At 44.8% G+C, this 18,929-nt stretch overlaps 1 pseudogene; it reads left to right on the plus strand.

The window, feature by feature from the left end:
• LOC126456404 (agrin-like) overlaps positions 1–18,929 on the plus strand; it is a 379,882-nt pseudogene that overhangs the window by 98,656 nt on the left and 262,297 nt on the right.

An 18,929-nucleotide genomic window follows, 5' to 3' on the forward strand; every position in this document is an offset into this window, starting at 1 on the left:
ACGTTTGCAGAAGCATGGACTATCAGCTCGGAGACCATGGCTGCGGTTACCCCTGATGCTGCATCACAGACAGGAGAGGCTGCGATGGTGTACTCAACGACGAACCTGGGTCCACGAATGGCAAAGCGTCATCTTTTCGGATGAATCCAGGTTCTGTTTACAGCATCATGATGGTCGCATCAAATGGCTCAAATGGCTCTGAGCACCATGGGACTTAACATCTATGGTCATCAGTCCCCTAGAACTTAGAACTACTTAAACCTAGCTAACCTAAGGACAGCACACAACACCCGGTCATCACGAGGCAGAGAAAATCCCTGAACCCGCCGGGAATCGAACCCGGGAACCCGGGCGCGGGAAGCGAGACGCTACCGCACGACCACGAGCTGCGGACGATGGTCGCTTCCGTGTTTGGCGACATCGCGGTGAACGCACATTGGAAGCGTGTATTCGTCATCGCCATACTGGCGTATCACCCGGCCTGATGGGATGGGGTGCCATTGGTTACACGTCTCGGTCAGCTGTTGTTCGCATTGACGGCACTTTGAACAGTGGACGTTACATTTCAGATGTGTTAAGACCCGTGGCTCTACCCTTCATTCGATCCCTGCGAAACCCTATATTTCAGCAGGATAACGCACGACCGCATGTTGCAGGTCCTGTACGCGCCTTTCTGGATACAGAAAATGTTCGACTGCTGCCCTAGCCAGCACGTTCTCCAGATTTCTTACCAATTGAAAACGTCTGATCAATGGTGGTCGAGCAACTGGCTCGTCACAATACGCCAGTCACTACTCTTGATGAACTGTGGTATCGTGTAGAAGCTGCATGGGCAGCTGTACCTGTACACGCCATCCAAGGTCTGTTTGACTCAATGCCTAGGCGTATCTAGGCCGTTATTACGGCTAGAGATGGTTGTTCTGGGTACTGATTTCTCAGGATCTATGCACCCAAATTGCGTGCAAATGCAATCACATGTCAGTTCTAGTATAATATATTTGTCCAATGATACCCGTTTATCATCTGCATTTCTTCTTGGTGTAGCAATTTTAATGGCCAGTAGTGTAGTTTCTTGAGCTCCTCTCGGATGCGCAGAGTTGTGCGAAGCCTTGCGTTGTCATGGAGAGGGACAAGTCGTTTGCATATTTGTGGCGACGAACATCCTGAAGTCGTTTCTTCAATTTCCTGAGGGGTGCACAATGCATTTCCGAGTTGATAGTAGGGCATCAAACAGAATAAAGCCTTCAGAGGCCCAGATGACCGTCGCCGTGACTTTACCGGCTGAGGATGCGGCTTTGAACATTTTCTTCGGAGTAGAGGTGGTGTGGCGCCGCTCCATGGATTGCAGTTTCGTTTCCGTTTCGAAGTGATGAACCCGTGTTCCATCGCCTGTGACGATGTTTGTCAGAAAATTGTTACCATCGGCCACGTACTGCGCAACTAATTACGCACTGATGGTCCTCTGTTGTCCTTTACGGTCTCCTGTTAGGCACCGTGGTACCCAGCAGGCACACACCTGTGAGTACCCAAGCTGGTGGACGAGTGTGTCAGCACTACCATCAGAGAAGTCCAGTTGAGCAGCGAGGCGTTTGACTGGAGTCCACTGATCACCTGGAATGAGACTGTCCGTATACTGCCAGTCGGCACGTGGGCGATCGGATCGGTTTGCGCTACCTTGCTGCGATGATGACAAACGTCTCGCCTAACTACTCAACGTCCGTTTCTTCACTACCAGATCTCCATAGAGATTCTGCGAGTGCCTATTAATATCTGCGATGCTCTGCTTTTCTGCCAAAAGAAACTCAATAACAGCTCTCTGCTCGGAACGCACCTCCATTACAGTCGCCATTTTGAAAGCGAAGTACAGTGCCGCCACTACCGGAAATTCGTGAAACTACAGGGACTGAAGCGGAAATATTCCACGATGTCCAGCAGCAAGTTCTGCACTTATCAACTGAAATTGATGGACAAAAAAAATTTTATGTATTACTTATTGAACGCCCCTCGTACGTACATGTAACTACTGGCCATTAAAATTGCTACTCCAAGAATAAATTGGACAAATATATTACACTAGAACTGACATGTGATTACATTTGCACGCAATTTGGGTGCATACTTCCTGATGAATAAGTACCCAGAACAACCACCTCTGGCCGTAATAACGGCCTTGATACTCCTGGGCATTGAGTCAAACAGACCTTGGATGGCGTGTACAGGTACAGCTGCCCATGCAACTTCAACACGATACCACAGTTCATGAAGAGTAGTGACTGGCGTATTGTGACGAGCCAGTTGCTCGGCCACCATTGACCAGACGTTTTCATTTGGTGAGAAATCTGGAGAACGTACTGGCCAGGGCAGCAGTCGAACATTTTCTGTATCCAGAGAGGTCCGTACAGGGCCTGCAACATGCGGTCGCGCATTATCCTGCTGAATTGTAGGGTTTCGCAGGGATCGAATGAAGGGTAGAGCTACGGGTCGTAACACATCTCAAATGTCACGTCCACTGCTCAAAGTGCCGTCAATGCGAACAAGAGGTGACCGAGACGTGTAACCAATGGCACCCCATACCATCAGGCCGGGTGATACGCCAGTATCGCGATGACGAATACACGCTTCCAATGTGCGTTCACCGCGATGTCGCCAAACACGGATGCGACCATCACGATACAGTAAACAGAACCTGTATTCATCCGAAAAAATGACGTTTCGCTATTCGTGCACCCAGGTTCGTCGTTGAGTACACCATCACAGGCGCTCCTGTATGTGATGCAGCGTCAAGGATAACTGCAGCTATGGTGTCCGAGCTGATAGTCCATGCTGCTGCAAACGTCGTCGAACTGTTCGTGCAGATGGTTGTTGTCTTGCAAACGTCCCCATGTGTTGACACAGGGATCGAGACGTGGCTGCACGATCCGTTACAGCAATGCGGATAAGATGCTTGTCATCTCGACTGCTAGTGATACGAGGCCGTTGGGATCCAGCACGGCGTTCCGTATTACCCTCCTGAAAACACCAATTCCATATCCTGCTAACAGTCATTGGACCGAGCGAGGTGGCGCAGTGGTTAGCACACTGGACTCGCATTCGGGAGGATGACGGTTCAATCCCGTCTCCGGCCATCCTGATTTAGGTTTTCCGTGATTTCCCTAAATCGTTTCAGGCAAATGCCGGGATGGTTCCTTTGAAAGGGCACGGCCGATTTCCTTCCCAATCCTTCCCTAACCCGAGCATGCGCTCCGTCTCTAATGACCTCGTTGTCGACGGGACGTTAAACACTAACCACCACCACCACCAGTCATTGGATCCCGACCAACGTGAGCACCAATGTCGCGAAACGATCAACCGCAATCGCGATAGGCTACAATCCGACCTCTATCAAAGTCGGAAACGTGATGGTACGCATTTCTCCTCCTTCCACGAGGCATCACAACAACGTTTCACCAGGCAACGCCGGTCAACTGCTGTTTGTGTATGAGAAATCGGTTGGAAACTTTCCTCATGTGAGCACGTTGTAGGTGTCGCCACCGGCGCCAGCCTTGTGTGAATGCTCTGAAAAGCTAATCATTTGCATATCACAGCATCTTCTTCCTGTCGGGTAAATTTCGCGTCTGTAGCACGTCATCTTCGTGGTGTAGCAATTTTAATGGCGAGTAGTGTATTAAACTGAGTCTACGTGCGATGATACCTTCCAGGTGCCTAACCTTTTTTGTCAGTGTATAGTTCTGGTTGTAGTGTCACTTTACAACTGTCGTGTGCAGGCACCGAGGACCCCTGCTCGGGCCACGCGTGCGCGCGCGGCGCAGAGTGCGTGGAGCGCGGCGGCGCGCCGGTGTGCGAGTGCCCGCGCTGCCCGGCAGAGTTCGCGCCCGTCTGCGGCTCCGACGGCCTCACCTACGGCAACGAGTGCCGCCTGCGCGCCGACGCCTGCCGCCGCGACGCCGACCTCCACCTGCTGCACGACGGGCCCTGCGGTGAGTCCGCGGCCCGGCGCTCAAGCTGCTGCTCTGTGCCGCGAAGACAAATTATTTCACCATTTCGTAAGACTAGTCTTTTACAAACTTTCGCCATTAATACATAGTCTTATCACGTCAACCAGAGAGAAGTGAGAAGGAAGGAAGATTAGGGTTTGACTTCCCATTCACATCGAGGTAATAATGAACGAAGCAGAACGTTTCAAGGATGGGGAAGCAAATCAGCTGTACCCTTTCAAAGGAACCATTTCGACATTTGCCAGGAGCGATTTCGGGAAGTCTTGAAAACCTCAATCTGGAGGCCTAGCACGGATTCTGTCCTCCCGAATGCGAGCCCAGTGTGCTAACCACTGCGCCCTCGTGCTCAAAAAAGAGGGAAGTCTGCATTCGATCTGAGCCCCGTGTGTAACACAAGTACTTTGGCGATGTTCAGTTTCTCGCCAAGTTCTCTAGAAGGTCTAATGTGACGTGTGTAGTAAATCACCTTCTCCATCCTAGCAACATTCCTGCAAGAATATGAATGTGTGGTATCTGTACCTTCGAACATGTCAAAAACAACGGACACTGCGGATTCATATAACTGATTCGCCTCCAAGGGCAATGAATCCCAACCTTCAGTGCAGATGCACATTTACATTCGACCTCCTGTGGGAACCTAAATTTAGCGAGCGTGAAGGACATGGCGGACACTGCAGATAGGTGGCACTACATGGGAGTGTTTTCGAGCGGGGAGCGTGCCGAGATAGCCCGTCCATTTGCCATAAACGCTGTGTCGAGGTGGCGCAATGGTTAACGTCACTGCCTAGCAAGCAGGAGTTTCCACTTGGCAGCTGCACTTCCCGCGTGGGAACTCTCGGTCACTGATGCCATACGATCATTTCCATTTTTGGATGCAAATTGTATTGCCAGCACGGTAGCTCAGCGTGTTCGGTCAGATAGCTGGTTCGCCTCTGTAATAAAAAAAAAATGAGTGAAAGGATCAACAACGAACTTGAACGGATGTCATGTGACGTCCGCAACGACTAAGCACAACGATCAACAACGAAAAAAATGAAAAGTAAGCAGGAGATACCGGGTTCGAGTCCCGGTCCAGCACAGATTCTCACTCTGGTTCCGCATAAACCCAAGAAGTTTCCGATATCATTAATTCCTTCACTTTCCTTTCTGCCTCATCTACCTTCAATTTACTTACTTCTTGGAAATGCTGCGGTGTCAAGTTTTTCCTTGGCCATACTCTACATGTAGGATGCACACAGTGAGGAATCTGACAAGTGATGTGGGTATCCGAAGCAAGCATTACGTGTAGCTTATGTGCTTGTTGGTGACGATTTTGTTACTCAAAGACGTTCGTGACGCTCTCTTATCGGAATAAAAATTAATCACTGTTTCTCGTCCTCCACGTCATGTTGATGAACTTAATTACAGTTCGTAATGCCACTGGTATTTGCTGCCGGGAGAAACATGTATGATTATATTACAAACAACGTACATAAAAGTTTTCTACACACATCGTGAAAACCGCTATGGAGGGTCGCCTAAGACATGCAGCTACAAACACCGATGGTGAGACATATTCTGCAAAATGAGATTTATATGAATCTCATACTTTTTTAGGTGGGACACAAACTTCAGCCAAACGATTCCGTAAAGGAGGGAGCTTTTTTGTAGCAATCTGCTGGCTACTACTGAATAGGGTTAGTATTTTCCTGAAGATATCATTATAAGAGACGAAGCGACATTCAGTGAAGCTGTAAGTGTCTGTAGGTTCAGTATCCGCATATGGCGGATGCAAAGGTCACACCTTCATCGTAGTCGAACAGGAGAGCCCAAAATTAAATTTAGCGTTTGGCCGCTTTTTCACCACTGAGAGATTCATCCCAAGATCATAAATTTACATTGCTTAATGCCACATCCCATCCGCAGAGAAGGAGGAAACGCACATCAAACAGGACATCCGGAACAGAATTGACATTTGTGAGATTAGTAAACTGAAATGCATTCGCCATAGTTGACACCTTCAGTACATGGAAACCTCATTCATCAGCTCGATTAGTGTTTGAATGCTTCCTGTGCGGTTTGGTATAGGGGAGTGTTACATTCTTCCATTTCAGCGGAGTTGCCGAAATCGAGAATACATCTTGTCAGAAACGTCGATAACAGCCACCGGGGCTGCCTATGGACTGGAGAGCATGTGCTGACCGCGGCAAAGTCTGTCACCTTCCACGCGAGACCCACACACAGTGTATCTTTGCTCAGAGTAGAACTTCAAACTTCCCACTTCCATATGGTGTTAAGATTGCGCATTTATGTTCAGTGTTGACTAAAATATATGCTTATTATATAGTGCAGCAATTAATAGTCGCTCTAAATATCTGATGGCTGTGGTATACTGCAATGAAGAAGACTGAACCAGCCATCTAGCACTCTGCTATCTCCTGAATAATCGTAGATTGTCAGTACATTCAAGAAAATTCGTCTTTTTCGTTGTGATTTCGCTTGTGTTTGTGCACGTGGTGCTGGTGTCTTTGTCATTTGGAGGAAACGTCGCCCTAGTTGAAAACATTGGTATCTCATGGTCTTTTTACCTACTGAGCGTGAAAAATTATGTTTTGGTTTTTTCAGATGGTTGCGAGGGCCACAAATGCAGTCACTACGCTGAGTGCAAAAGCGAAGAATCGGGGAAACCACGGTGTGTCTGTCCGGATGCGTGCAATGACGTAAGTACTACCGCTCCCAGACATGCAATAATGTAAGTAAAAGAGCACAGAAACGTAGAAGTTCTTGTTTCTCGGATATATGTTGGTCTAAATTTGTTCCCAGCTGCTTATTAGTACTGAAATTTCGGCAATGGCTAGATTTATTTATCTGTTGTTGACAACAAACTTCGTAAAAATTGCTTTATTTACAGAAACTGTTTTTATGCTCGTTGCTGGTAACACGTAATTTCATATTATGGATGCAATCACGGTATATTGCACCCCGGCGAGAAAAGTGACGCAAGTCGAAAAACGGCACTTGCAGTTTAATTCACTGAGAAATTCGGATGAAGTTCCCCAGGGTGTAGGAAAAATATAACCGAATATACAGTGAACAATAGCTGCTTGAAATTTAAATTAATCTTATAGTATTTCAATGTAAGTTCAACAGGATTAATTTTTTTGTCGAGTTTTCCGAAGTGTTGAGTTTTTCAGTTGTGTTACTGTTTTCGCCCTGGTGCGACATCCACAGCCGAGAACAGAGTGTTTTAAGTGACCAGCCAGCTGTGTGGCTGAAGTGCGCCGTGCGCCTAGCAGCTAGACTGTACCAGCACAAATAGTAGGTTCTTGAACGTGTTTTCTTTTTTTATTATTATTCCAGTCCTTTGTTTCTCGAGAGGTACTCGATTCCTTATAGTTCTCTGTTTTGCTCATTATGAGATTGAACGTGCTAAAGAGATACCTAACGTCCATGATATGGATGCATTTCCGTCACGGAAACTTCCCCAGTCACTTCCCACAGTACACGGTTGGTCGTCAAACATTTCTGCTTAAGAGTCAGTACTGGACTGCAGGGCCGCATATGTACCGATCTTCTTATTAATTGGCAATCTACATCAATCAGTGTGCTGTGACCTCACAATAGAGTAACTATATTAAGAGTGCAATAACTAGGCAGCCATCCACCAAGTACCTATTGTTAGGAGTGGGCACCTTTCGGAACACTTCACATCGTCTGTTTTCTGTTTGAGATTGCTCCCACCCTCAATGAGCCCGAAGTTTTGACACTGTAATTGCCTGTCGAAGTGTTGTTGTATTGTCTGTGTGAGCGGATGATCAAGAGGTTATAACAATAATTGTGCTTATATTTAAATGCATTAGGCAATATGAAACACGATCACAAAAGTTTAACTAAGTGTTTTGAATGTCATTTTTCTGCTACTCATTGCTCTTTATTACAACAGCCTTAAGTTTATTTCATATTTCTTTCCAGAAATACGTACCACATTTGAAGATGATCTCTATAATACGTATTCACGAATACATATTACTTCCGTTTGAAGTTTGTAACAGAGCAGTCGATCGGTAATAGACACATGTGCCCATGACTTGTCAGCACCGGAAGACAAAAAATAAAACACTCCCCCTATCAAGTCCCCTCACCCCGCAGTAGCAACGCTATTTAACCCTCTGCTCCTGATGCTAGCAACCAACTTTCAATAGCTCACGATCGAATTCACGAATGTCAATTAAAATTAAGAACATCTTAAAATATTACTGTCTCCGTATGTCTGTTCGTTATTGAGCAGGAAAGGTACATTCACAGGAAGCACCTACCATTATCTAACGTTTTTATATTCGGCTGGTACACTATGTGATCAAAAGGAATTCAGTATGGTGTTAGCCCACACTTAGTCTTGATGGCAGCTTCCAATCTCGCAGGCATACGTTCAGTCAGGTGCTGGAAGTTTCTTGGGGAAGGGCAGCCCATTCTTTACGGAGTGCTACACTGAGGGGAGGTATCGATGTCGGTCAGTGAGGCCTGGCACGAAGTCGGCGTTCCATAGCATTCCAGAGGTGTTCTGTAAGATTCAGGTCAGGACTCTGTGCACCACTGCACCACTGCACCAAAGACCGTGCATCATGAACAAGCGTTCAATCTTCTTGAAAGATGCAATCGCCATCCCCGAATTGCTCTTAAGCAGTGGGAAGCAAGAAGGTGCTTAAAACATCAATGTAGATCTGCGTTGTGATAGTGCCACACAAAACAATAAGGGGTGTAAGCCCCATCCACGGAAAACACGACCACACCATAACACCACGGCCTCCGAATTTTACTATTGGCACTACACACGCTGGCAGATAACGTTCACCGGTCATTCGCCATATCCACACACTGCCATCGGATCGCCACATTGTGTACTGTGATTCGTGACTCCATACAACGTTTTACCACTGTTCAATCGTCCAATATTTACGCTTCTTACACCAAGCGAGGCGTCGTTTGGCATTTACCGACGTGTGGCTTATAAGCAGCCGCTCCTAACTGTCATAGTACATGCAGTGGATCCTGATGCAGTTTGGAATTTCTGTGTGATGGTCTGGATAGAAGTCTGCCTATTACACATTACGATCCTCTTCAACTGTCGGGCCGGCCGAAGTGGCCGTGCGGTTAAAGGCGCTGCAGTCTGGAACCGCAAGACCGCTACGGTCGCAGGTTCGAATCCTGCCTCGGGCATGGATGTTTGAAATGTCCTTAGGTTAGTTAGGTTTAACTAGTTCTAAGTTCTAGGGGACTAATGACCTCAGCAGTTGAGTCCCATAGTGCTCAGAGCCATTTGAACCATTCAACTGTCGGCTGTCTCTGTCAGTTAACAGACGAGGTCAGCCTGTACGCTTTTGTTATGTACGTGTCCCTTCACGTTTCCACTTCACTATCACATAGGAAACAGTAGACCTAGGGATGTTTAGAAGTGTGGAAATCTTGCTTACAGACGTATGACACAAGCGACACCCAATCACCTGACGACGTTCGAAGTCCGTGAGTTCCGCGGAGCGCCCAATTCTGCCCTCTCACGATGTCTAATGACTACTGAGGTCGCTGATATGGAGTACCTGGCAGTAGGTGGCAGCACTATGCACCTAATATGAAAAACGTATGTTTTAGGAGTGTCTGGATACTTTTGACCACATAGTGTAGTAACTAGATGCTAGTCGTTATAAAATACGGCTGAGAACTACGGGTCAAAAGAACATTTGGTTCGGGCCACATGCGGCCACTGGTTTAGAGAGTTTCCGACGTTCATCATTAGAATGTGATTTAATCCCATAAGCTTTTTGTGGAAATGGTGTCGCAATCGGCACGCTGCTTTGTGAAATAGATTTGTCACCACCTTCGCATCATAAAATGCAACAACTTACAAAATCATCAAGGACTTCATAAGATATTATAATCTACATACATATTTGTCTTTTTCCAGGGGGGGGGGGGGGTCTGTACTATACGACGGACTGTCTCTCAAACGATAGCGTCCTAACGACTTATTGCTTAATCCTCACCGGTACATTTTCGAAGACACCGTATAAGCAGAAAAATTTTTGTATTTTTACTATTATTCATCTCTCCTCTCCATAATCTAAAGGAATTGCACTCATATCAGTTATCATGATGTGCTAGTCTCTTCTGTTTCAAACTCCTATGTTATCTGTATGTCTTTACATGAATTTGTTTTCATCTATCACATACGTAACATGGCTTTATGGCATGTATATCAAACATCAATACATCTGAATATAAAAAGTCAGTCGGATAAGACTACAGGAATTTGGTTACCAGAGAAGTGCTCTTCCAGCTTTCAGTCAATACTTCTGGTTGTATGTTATCTTATTAAAAGATCGCACAGCTACGTCATGTAACGAGAAACATGATGTTCGAGAATGAAAGCTTAACCAAAATGATGAAGCGTGCTTTCATGACAATATTCTTTAGATCATAACGTTGCGCTCTCCAACATCTTTTCTCCCAGTAAAAGATGTAGTGCGTCCAGCAGCGCTAGTTGCATAAGCTGACGTACATACATCTTGTGAAACAGCATACGTAAATTTGAATGTATGTATCTTGATCATGAGCACAGACATCTTCCACAGGCAACAGAGCTCCATATGCAGCAGTGTTTTCTAATCTGTTGTAAAAAAACGCTGCTCTGGTAGCCGCTTAGACTTTGAACTGTTTACATGTAGCAAGGCAACAGGCCTCAGTGGGAGCCGTGGTATAAACGTCCATATCAGGCGTGCAGACCCATGGTTTTCACAATGGTTATTCACAAGTGTGTCACTACTCCATCCACGATACATTATCAACATAGACACGGTTCACAAAATTACCTGTCTCAATTTTAATGTCTCCCCCCTCCCCATCCTCCTTGTCTGAAAGCCGACGGTTACCCCTTTTTGCTTTACAGATAAGTCGCTTCCTTTATCCTTGACAGCAGAGCAATGTGCCCACTGAGAACCCCTGTTGTACAGCGTTTGCAAAACGACATTGACAAACATCGAGGGGCTTTAGAGCGTGTGTTGAGGAAAAAATTGAGGATAGCAACTTCTGTCCGGAAACGTCACCCACCTCCATTACGGAGAGTGGAAGTTATACCGACCAACACTTGCCGCTAGGCAACCCCTGACGGAGTGCAGGTAAAGGATGTCCCTTAAAAAATGCAACTTTTGAGTGCATAATAACATAAAAATTTATTCCTGCAATTAATTAATTTACATATTAATGCAATGCTACCTGTGGTTATGTATGAAATATGATATTACTCAAAAGCCCTCCATGTTTATTCTTACGACTAAATATTTCATAACTTTTCAGCGTAACTGCATCTCTCATTCTGAAATTACACGCTGCTTGTCGTTCTTAGACTCTGGAAGTGATTACCGTTTATTGGCGTACACACGAGGCTTCAGATGCCCCCACAGAAAGAAATCACATGGTGTCGCACCGCAAGACCTGAGCGGCCAGTTCAAGTCACTGTTTCGAGAAATTACCCCCAGAGGAAAGCTCTCTCATAATTTTCTGTATGTCCATCCTTGTGACTGGAGGCCTGGAGGACTACGGCCGTTCACTATGGTAAGAAAATGAAACACCAACAGCAATCCTTATGATGTCATTTATTTTACAGCTACCATTTTCTGCGCTTCAACGCGCCATTTTCAGGCCTCAGCTGATGCTGAAGGAGTTAATACCATCCGTATACACGATGCATCTGTGGCCAACATAACTGGTTTACGCAGACTACCTGTAACTGTGATTTTGTCTCTACAATCATCAACTGTCAGCTGTCTCTAGTAATTGGTCCATTGTTGCAATTGATGTGTGACAGCTTGTACCATCTTGCTGAAACCAAACCTCTGCAGCAGTCAAACCATCCAGTTCAGATCACAAAAACTCAGTTTATATACTGTGGTAGCGCATTCGTTGTGACTGCAATGATTTCTCCTTAATTACTCTATGGTTTTCTGTGTCCAAAAGCATGCAATTTTGCTTACTCACTAAGCCATTCAGCAGAAAGTGCGCGTTATCAGTGAAAATTACTTTTTTGGTGAAATTGTTGTCCGCTATTTATTTCGCAAGCACCCAATGGGCAAATGCTTGTAGATTTTCGTAATCGTTTGACCTTAATTCTAGTGTCACTTGGATTTTGTTGGCCAAAAGGTGCAGGTCTTCTTTCAGAATTCGTTGAATGCTGGTCCTGAGATAATTGTGAACTTCAGCGAATAGATTTCCCCTGGCTTACTGCAACATTATCACTCACGATGGCGATGTTTATCGCAGAACGGCTGACATGAGTCGCTCCCTTTCTCGAGAAGGGTCGTCGAATAGACACACAACCGAATTGGTTTTCTGAAATTTACCAATCAGTCTCATCACAGTAGATTATTCGGTGCATTAAACGAAGCCAAAATTAGTGTAAGGAGAGATATGCTTTCAACGAATACGAAACTAAAACTCTAACTACCAACTTGACAGAAAATCCTAAGAAGATCTGGTCTTGTAATAAATCACTAAACGGCTCAAAGCCATCGGCCCAAACACTCTGCGACTATAATGATACTGAAGCAGAAAATGACACAGAAAAGACCGACATGCTAAATGTCTTTTCCCAGAACTGTTTCACATAGGAAGACACACTGTAGTTTCTCGTTTAAATCGTTGCACGAACGACAAAATGACAGCTATCGAAATAAGAGACCAAGGGATAAAAAAGCAATTGAAATCGCTGAACGGATCAAAAGGCCACTGGACCTGACGTGATACCAATTCAGTTCCACACAGAATATGCGAAAGAACTTGGCCCTCTTCTAGCAGCTGTGTGCCGTAAGTCCCTTGAGGAGCGAAGAGTTCCTAATGATTGGAAAAAAGCGCAAGTAGCTCCCTTTCTCGAGAAGGGTCGTCGAATAGTCACACAAAGCTATAAGCCTATATCTCTGACATCGATCTGCTGTAGAATTTTTGAACACGCTTTATACTCGCGTATTGTCACATTACTGCAGAACAAAAATCTCCTGTGTAGGAACCAACATGGGTTCCGAAAACAACGGGCGTTTGAAACGCAGCTGTCTCTGTTCGCCCACGAGACACAGAGAGCAGCAGAAACAGCCGCCCAGGTCGATGCCGTGTTCCCTGACTTCCGAAAGGCTTTCGATATAGTCGCGCACGGCCTCCTAATGAACAAAATACAAGCTCACGGAATATCACTTCAGGTATGTGAGTGGATTGAAGAGTTTCTAGAAAACGGCACACAGCATGTCACTCTGAACGAAGAGAAGTCTTCAGACGTGAAAGTAACTTCGGGAGTGCCCCAGGAGAGTTTTACAGGACCATTAACACACAAATGATCATGTGGATAGGAAGTTCATGAGGCTTTTGGCGGATGATGCTGTCGTATCAGAGAAGTCGCGGCGCTAGAAAACCTTCGTGAAATGCTGGAATATCTGCTGAGTATCGACGCTTGGTGCAGGAAGTGGCAATTGGCCCTCAACGCAAATAAATATAAAGTGCTGCGAATACAAATAGAGGAAGACGCTCTACTGTATGACTACAAAATTGCGGAACAATCACTGGAATCAGTTACTCCCACAAAATATCTAGGAGTCTGCGTACGGAGCAATTTGAAGTGGAATGACCACATAAAATTAACCACCAGTAAGGCAGATGCCAGATTGAGATACTTTGGAAGAATCCTTATGACATGTAGTTCATCAAGGACGGTACTTGCTCACAGAACACTCGTTCGACCAATACTTGAATACTGTTCGTCAGTATGCCAGCCGTATCAGATAGGACTGACAAAGGAAACACAGAAGGTCCAAAGAAGAGCAGCACATCTCGTTACAGGTTCATTTAGTACGTTCGAAATTATCAGGGAAACGCTCAGCCAACTTCAGCGGCAGACGCTGCTAGACAGGCGTTCAGCATCACGTTATGGTCTACTGTTAAAGTTCCCAGAGCATACGTTCCTAGAAGAGTGAACCAGTATATCGTTTCCTCCTATGTGTATCTCGCGAAAAGGCCATGAAGATAAAATGAGAGAGATTCGAGCCCACAAGGCGACTTACCATCAAACGTTCTTCCCGTTAACGATATGCGACTAGAACAGGAAAAAGAGGAAAGTGACACTGGTACAGTAAGCACCCTCCGCCACACGCCGTAATGTAGGTTGCGGAGTATAGATATAGATATAGGTTACGTTACGTTGATCAAACGGGTCCATGGATTTTGCAAACAGTCTCTGCACAACATTCATCACATTTGTAATTAGTTTTCACTACGAAAACACGTCGTGAAGCGCTCCAGTACTAACCACAAAGACAATAGATGAAAACTCATGCAACGTTAAGTGCTACCAACTTACTCGATAAGAAACGGCGGAAATTTCAAGAGTTGCCTTTTCATGGGACGCGTTCCACGTCACCCAGACATGGGTTCCGATCCTCAATTTGTTGCTTTAAACATCCTCAACATAAATCCTAATGTTTGTTGGTTTACATTTGTTACATTCCGTATGACTTGGATGGTTTACTTCAAGTGACATATGCAATTCACGATATCTGCGCTCTTCGTTTCTTGGATGTGATCGTAATACTTGAGAGTATATGAGCGTCAGGAACACTTTTAGGGACAAATTCTTTCTCTGGAAATTAATGTTCTGGAAATATCTCTTTATAACAGTCATTAAAGCAGTGTACAAATGAAATTTTAGAACACGAGCCTTTGTGAGAAATCAGAAGTTGTGATGTGACGTTTCTGCGCAGGCGCCCAGCCCAGTGTGTGGGACGGACAACGCGACCTACACCAGCCTGTGCGAGCTGCAGAAGGCGTCGTGCGAGAGGCAGCAGCCCGTCTCCGTGGCGCACGACGGACAGTGCGGTAAGCCAACTCCCTGTACTCGCCACAACCCTCCAGGGCTCCATCCGCACTCCTCACTGAGTTCGAGAACATCCGACCCTTCCCAGAAGCTCACTCTACGCTTTGGAGGTATCATTTCTCATTCTACACACGTCTCCACTTAACTACATGTTTGTAATTTTAGTGACGAACAGTTCAGAAAGTAAGTTCCATTGGTCGATCCTAGCAGTACTGCAATTTAGCTACAATTTCGAACATGCGTCTTGAAGTTATTGCTTTATGGATCGAATTATACAACGTCGATCGTACCAGAGGGTATTTCATAAGGTTTAGACAATTAAAATTTCAATAACACACAAATTAATTGCGATACAAAGTTGAACTTTTTATATAAGATACAAGATTTATTCAAGTTTATTTCTGAAATAGTACATCAGAAAAACGACGACCATTCGAGGCTACACAATACTCGAAGCGTTTCGCCCAGATTTTGAACACATCTTTCGTAACTGCTGGAGGAATTCTGAAAATTTTATCGTGAATTCGATCTTTCAGCTGTTGCAAGCTTCTCGGCAGGTCGGAGTACACTCTCGCCATCAAATAACCCCCTGGGTAACAGTGTGGCACTGTTAAATCAGGCGAGTAAGGTGACAATTCAACACAAGCGCGTCTGGAAATTATGCGGCTACCAAACGCTTCACGGAGTACTTGGATGCGTGGCACGTTCAGCGTTTGGACACATTTTCGTGACGAGCGGGCCGCTGTGGCCGAGCGGTTCTAGGCGCTTCAGTCTGGAACCAGGTTCGAATCGTGCCTCCGGCATGGATGTGTGTGATGTCCTTAGGTTAGTTAGGTTTAAGTAGTTCTAAGTTCTAGGGGACTGATGACCTCAGATGTTAAGTCCCATTGTGCTCAGAGCCATTTGACCATTTTTTTTTTCTTTTTCGTGACGAACTACGCGGGATTGTCTGTAAACTATATACCCGTTCGCTGTTCTTGTGAGTTGCGACTGCTTTAGTTAGTAGGTTGCTTTACTTCCATCCAAGCCAATCTGTGCCCAACCCAAGCAGGTTACGGGAGTCTAGCTAATCTGCCCGTCTCGCCGCTGTACCGTGCTGAGTAGCAGTTTATTCTGTAGTGTTACGAGTAGCGGTCGGAAGTTGATAAAAGTAACAGAGTATCACAAAACGTATGTCAATGAAATATGTATTCATTCCTTGTTATTGCAGGCCAGAAAATGGCGGAGTTTATTTGTCTTTTTTTCCTTAATTCAGACTTATTTATTTATTTCGATATGAACGATGAGCTCTACAACTTCATCCTCTTTCGACTAGTACTGCGTATTTCAATTCGAACGATCATCAGGTCACCCCTAATACACGATTTCTGCAGTGATGAGAGCCATTTCTGAAAGTCGAAATCCTTTGCACTTAAGGACCTGAAGATGTTTATAATAGTGAAACGCCAACTAAAGTAAGGCTCTGGAGCTTAGTTTCTGTAACTTTAGTTCACAAATGTGAGCACCGTTATACCAATTTTAATTTTTTTTTCAGGATGTGTATTGCGCTTTCATTAATTCATTCTAAGTGCCCCAAATAGTTCATTGTAAATTACCCAAATGCTTTTTAGCAGACACGAAGTCCGATTTTCTTATTATGTTAATCTAAAATGTACACGTCTGCAAGAAGAAGTTTTTCTTTCGTACTAAGCTTTCTTTGCGCTACGTTACGTACAACTTGAACGTGGTTTTTAATATCCACTGAGGCATATTTTTTTTTTCCTTTTTCAAACAATTCAAACAAGAATACGTAATGCGTATTGACAAGAAAGAAGTATGCTATTGTTGCTTCCCCAGATCCTTATCGAAACTTGGCCCTCATGGAAGTCAAATCGGTAAGAAAGTCTAAGTCTAAGACAACTGTCAATTGTGGGATTCAGGAAGTGATTCAGTTGTTAAAAGTCACGACTGGAATAGAATGTCAGTGTCTGTTGCATTATTGAGAAAGGAGACCTCTTTTGGAAATGTGGTTCTCAGGCGAGTGGATGTTCTGTACGCGTTGTGAGAATGTCCACAAGGAAGAGCACAATGGGCGAACTTCATAAGGAGTGAGGAACCAGCTGGAATAATTGACGGGCTGCTTATCCTCAACATACGTTTTACGATCGTATCTTTGTTTTTTCTATAAAAACTGGAGTTATTGTAGGATAGCCAATGTCGAGCCAAGTGAATATAGTGGTTGAGCTGAAACTGTTGACATTTTCTGAATTGATGGCTCAAAAGACATACAGGCCGTGTCACATTATTTTGACTATTTTAATGTTGAAAAACGCGCCCTGAAAACAAGTTGTAGCGGCGGTGGCGGCGTCTATTAGTACTATGCAGTGTCAAATTTCATCCCATATAAAGGTCAATCACCATGTTGCACTGATGAGAAGTGTAAAAATTCACCTTCCACCCTACCTGCCTCTATATGCGCCGCAACCATTAAAACAGCTCAACCTGCCGCAACGGAGACACAAGAGTGGTTAAAGACAGTGGTTAATGCAGGCCAAGTTGGTTTTCCGCCAGCCTGGTAAGCTCCACGGAACCCGTTCAGCCTGCTGCACCTAGCAGCAGGTAGCTCTGTCAATCCAACGTGACTACAGAACAGTCAGGTTTGTGTTTGCGTAAGTAGTTTCACTGCGGCTCATTCATGATGACGGTGGGAGCAGAAAAATGAACAAACTACGCTTAAAGGAGATTCGGGAGAAACTACGAACTGAGGAGTATTTTCCAGTCACGAAACAGAGCCTAAATCCAGTAGGGGAAAAAGTGTCGTGTACTTGTAAGGCAGCTTCATATAAATCGGGAGGTGTCTCGCAATACAAGTTGAGTAAAAATGTTACTAAACACCCATTCGTCAATCTCGAGTATGTTACGACAGTTTTGTAAAGTTGACCAGCAGTTTCCTCAGTCTACAACTTTTTGTAAAGAGGACAAACACTTAATGGAAATGTTTGCTAAGCACTTGACGACATTTAGCAGTACATAGGCCTTCTAAATTTAGGGCATACATTGATTGACAAAGGAAAAAAAATATACCTCAGTGGATATTAAAAACCACGTTCAAGTTGTACGCAACGTAGCGCAAAGAAAGCTTAGTACGAAAGAAAAACTTCTTCTTGCAGACGTATACATTTTAGATTAACATAATAAGAAAATCGGACTTCGTGTCTGCTAAAAAGCATTTGGGTAATTTACAATGAACTATTTGGGGCACTTAGAATGAATTAATGAAAGCGCAATACACATCTTGAAAAAAAAAAAATTGGTATAACGGTGCTCACATTTGTGAACTAACAGAAACTAAGCTCCAGAGCCTTACTTCAGTTGGCGTTTCACTATTATAAACATCTTCAGGTCCTTAAGTGCAAAGGATCTCGACTTTCAGCAATGGCTCTCATCACTGCAGAAATCGTGTATTAGGGGTAACCTGATGATAGTTCGAATTGAAATACGCAGTACTAGTCGAAAGAGGATGAAGTTGTAGAGAACATCGTTCATATCGAAATAAATAAATAAGTCTGAATTAAGGAAAAAAAGACAAATAAACTCCGCCATTTTCTGGCCTGCAATAACAAGGAATGAATACATATTTCATTGACATACGTTTTGTGATACTCTGTTCCTTTTATCCACTTCCGAACGCTACTCGTAACACTACAGAATAAACTGCTACTCAGCACGGCACAGCGACGAGACGGGCAGATTAGCTAGACTCCCGTAGCCCGCTTGGGTTGGGCACAGCTTGGCTTGGATGGAAGTAAAGCAACCTACTAACGTGCAGTAGCTTGCCTGCCTGGCTAACAGGCAAGCGTGACCAGGTTAACAGCGCGATGTGTACATCTTTGGTACTGATCGAAGCAACGACGTGCGTTCGCAGTGGAGTGACATTTTTGCAACGGCCAATCTGTCGTGTGCGGGAAACGTGCCTTTCGTAACCATCAGGCGCGATACCCAATTCCTCTTTGTGGAACAATATTGAATTGGGTAAGAAACTTCCATGCAACTGCCACTGCATCGAATTAAAA

Source organism: Schistocerca serialis, chromosome 2 (genome assembly GCF_023864345.2).
Source record: "Schistocerca serialis cubense isolate TAMUIC-IGC-003099 chromosome 2, iqSchSeri2.2, whole genome shotgun sequence".
Classification (NCBI taxonomy): domain Eukaryota; kingdom Metazoa; phylum Arthropoda; class Insecta; order Orthoptera; family Acrididae; genus Schistocerca; species Schistocerca serialis.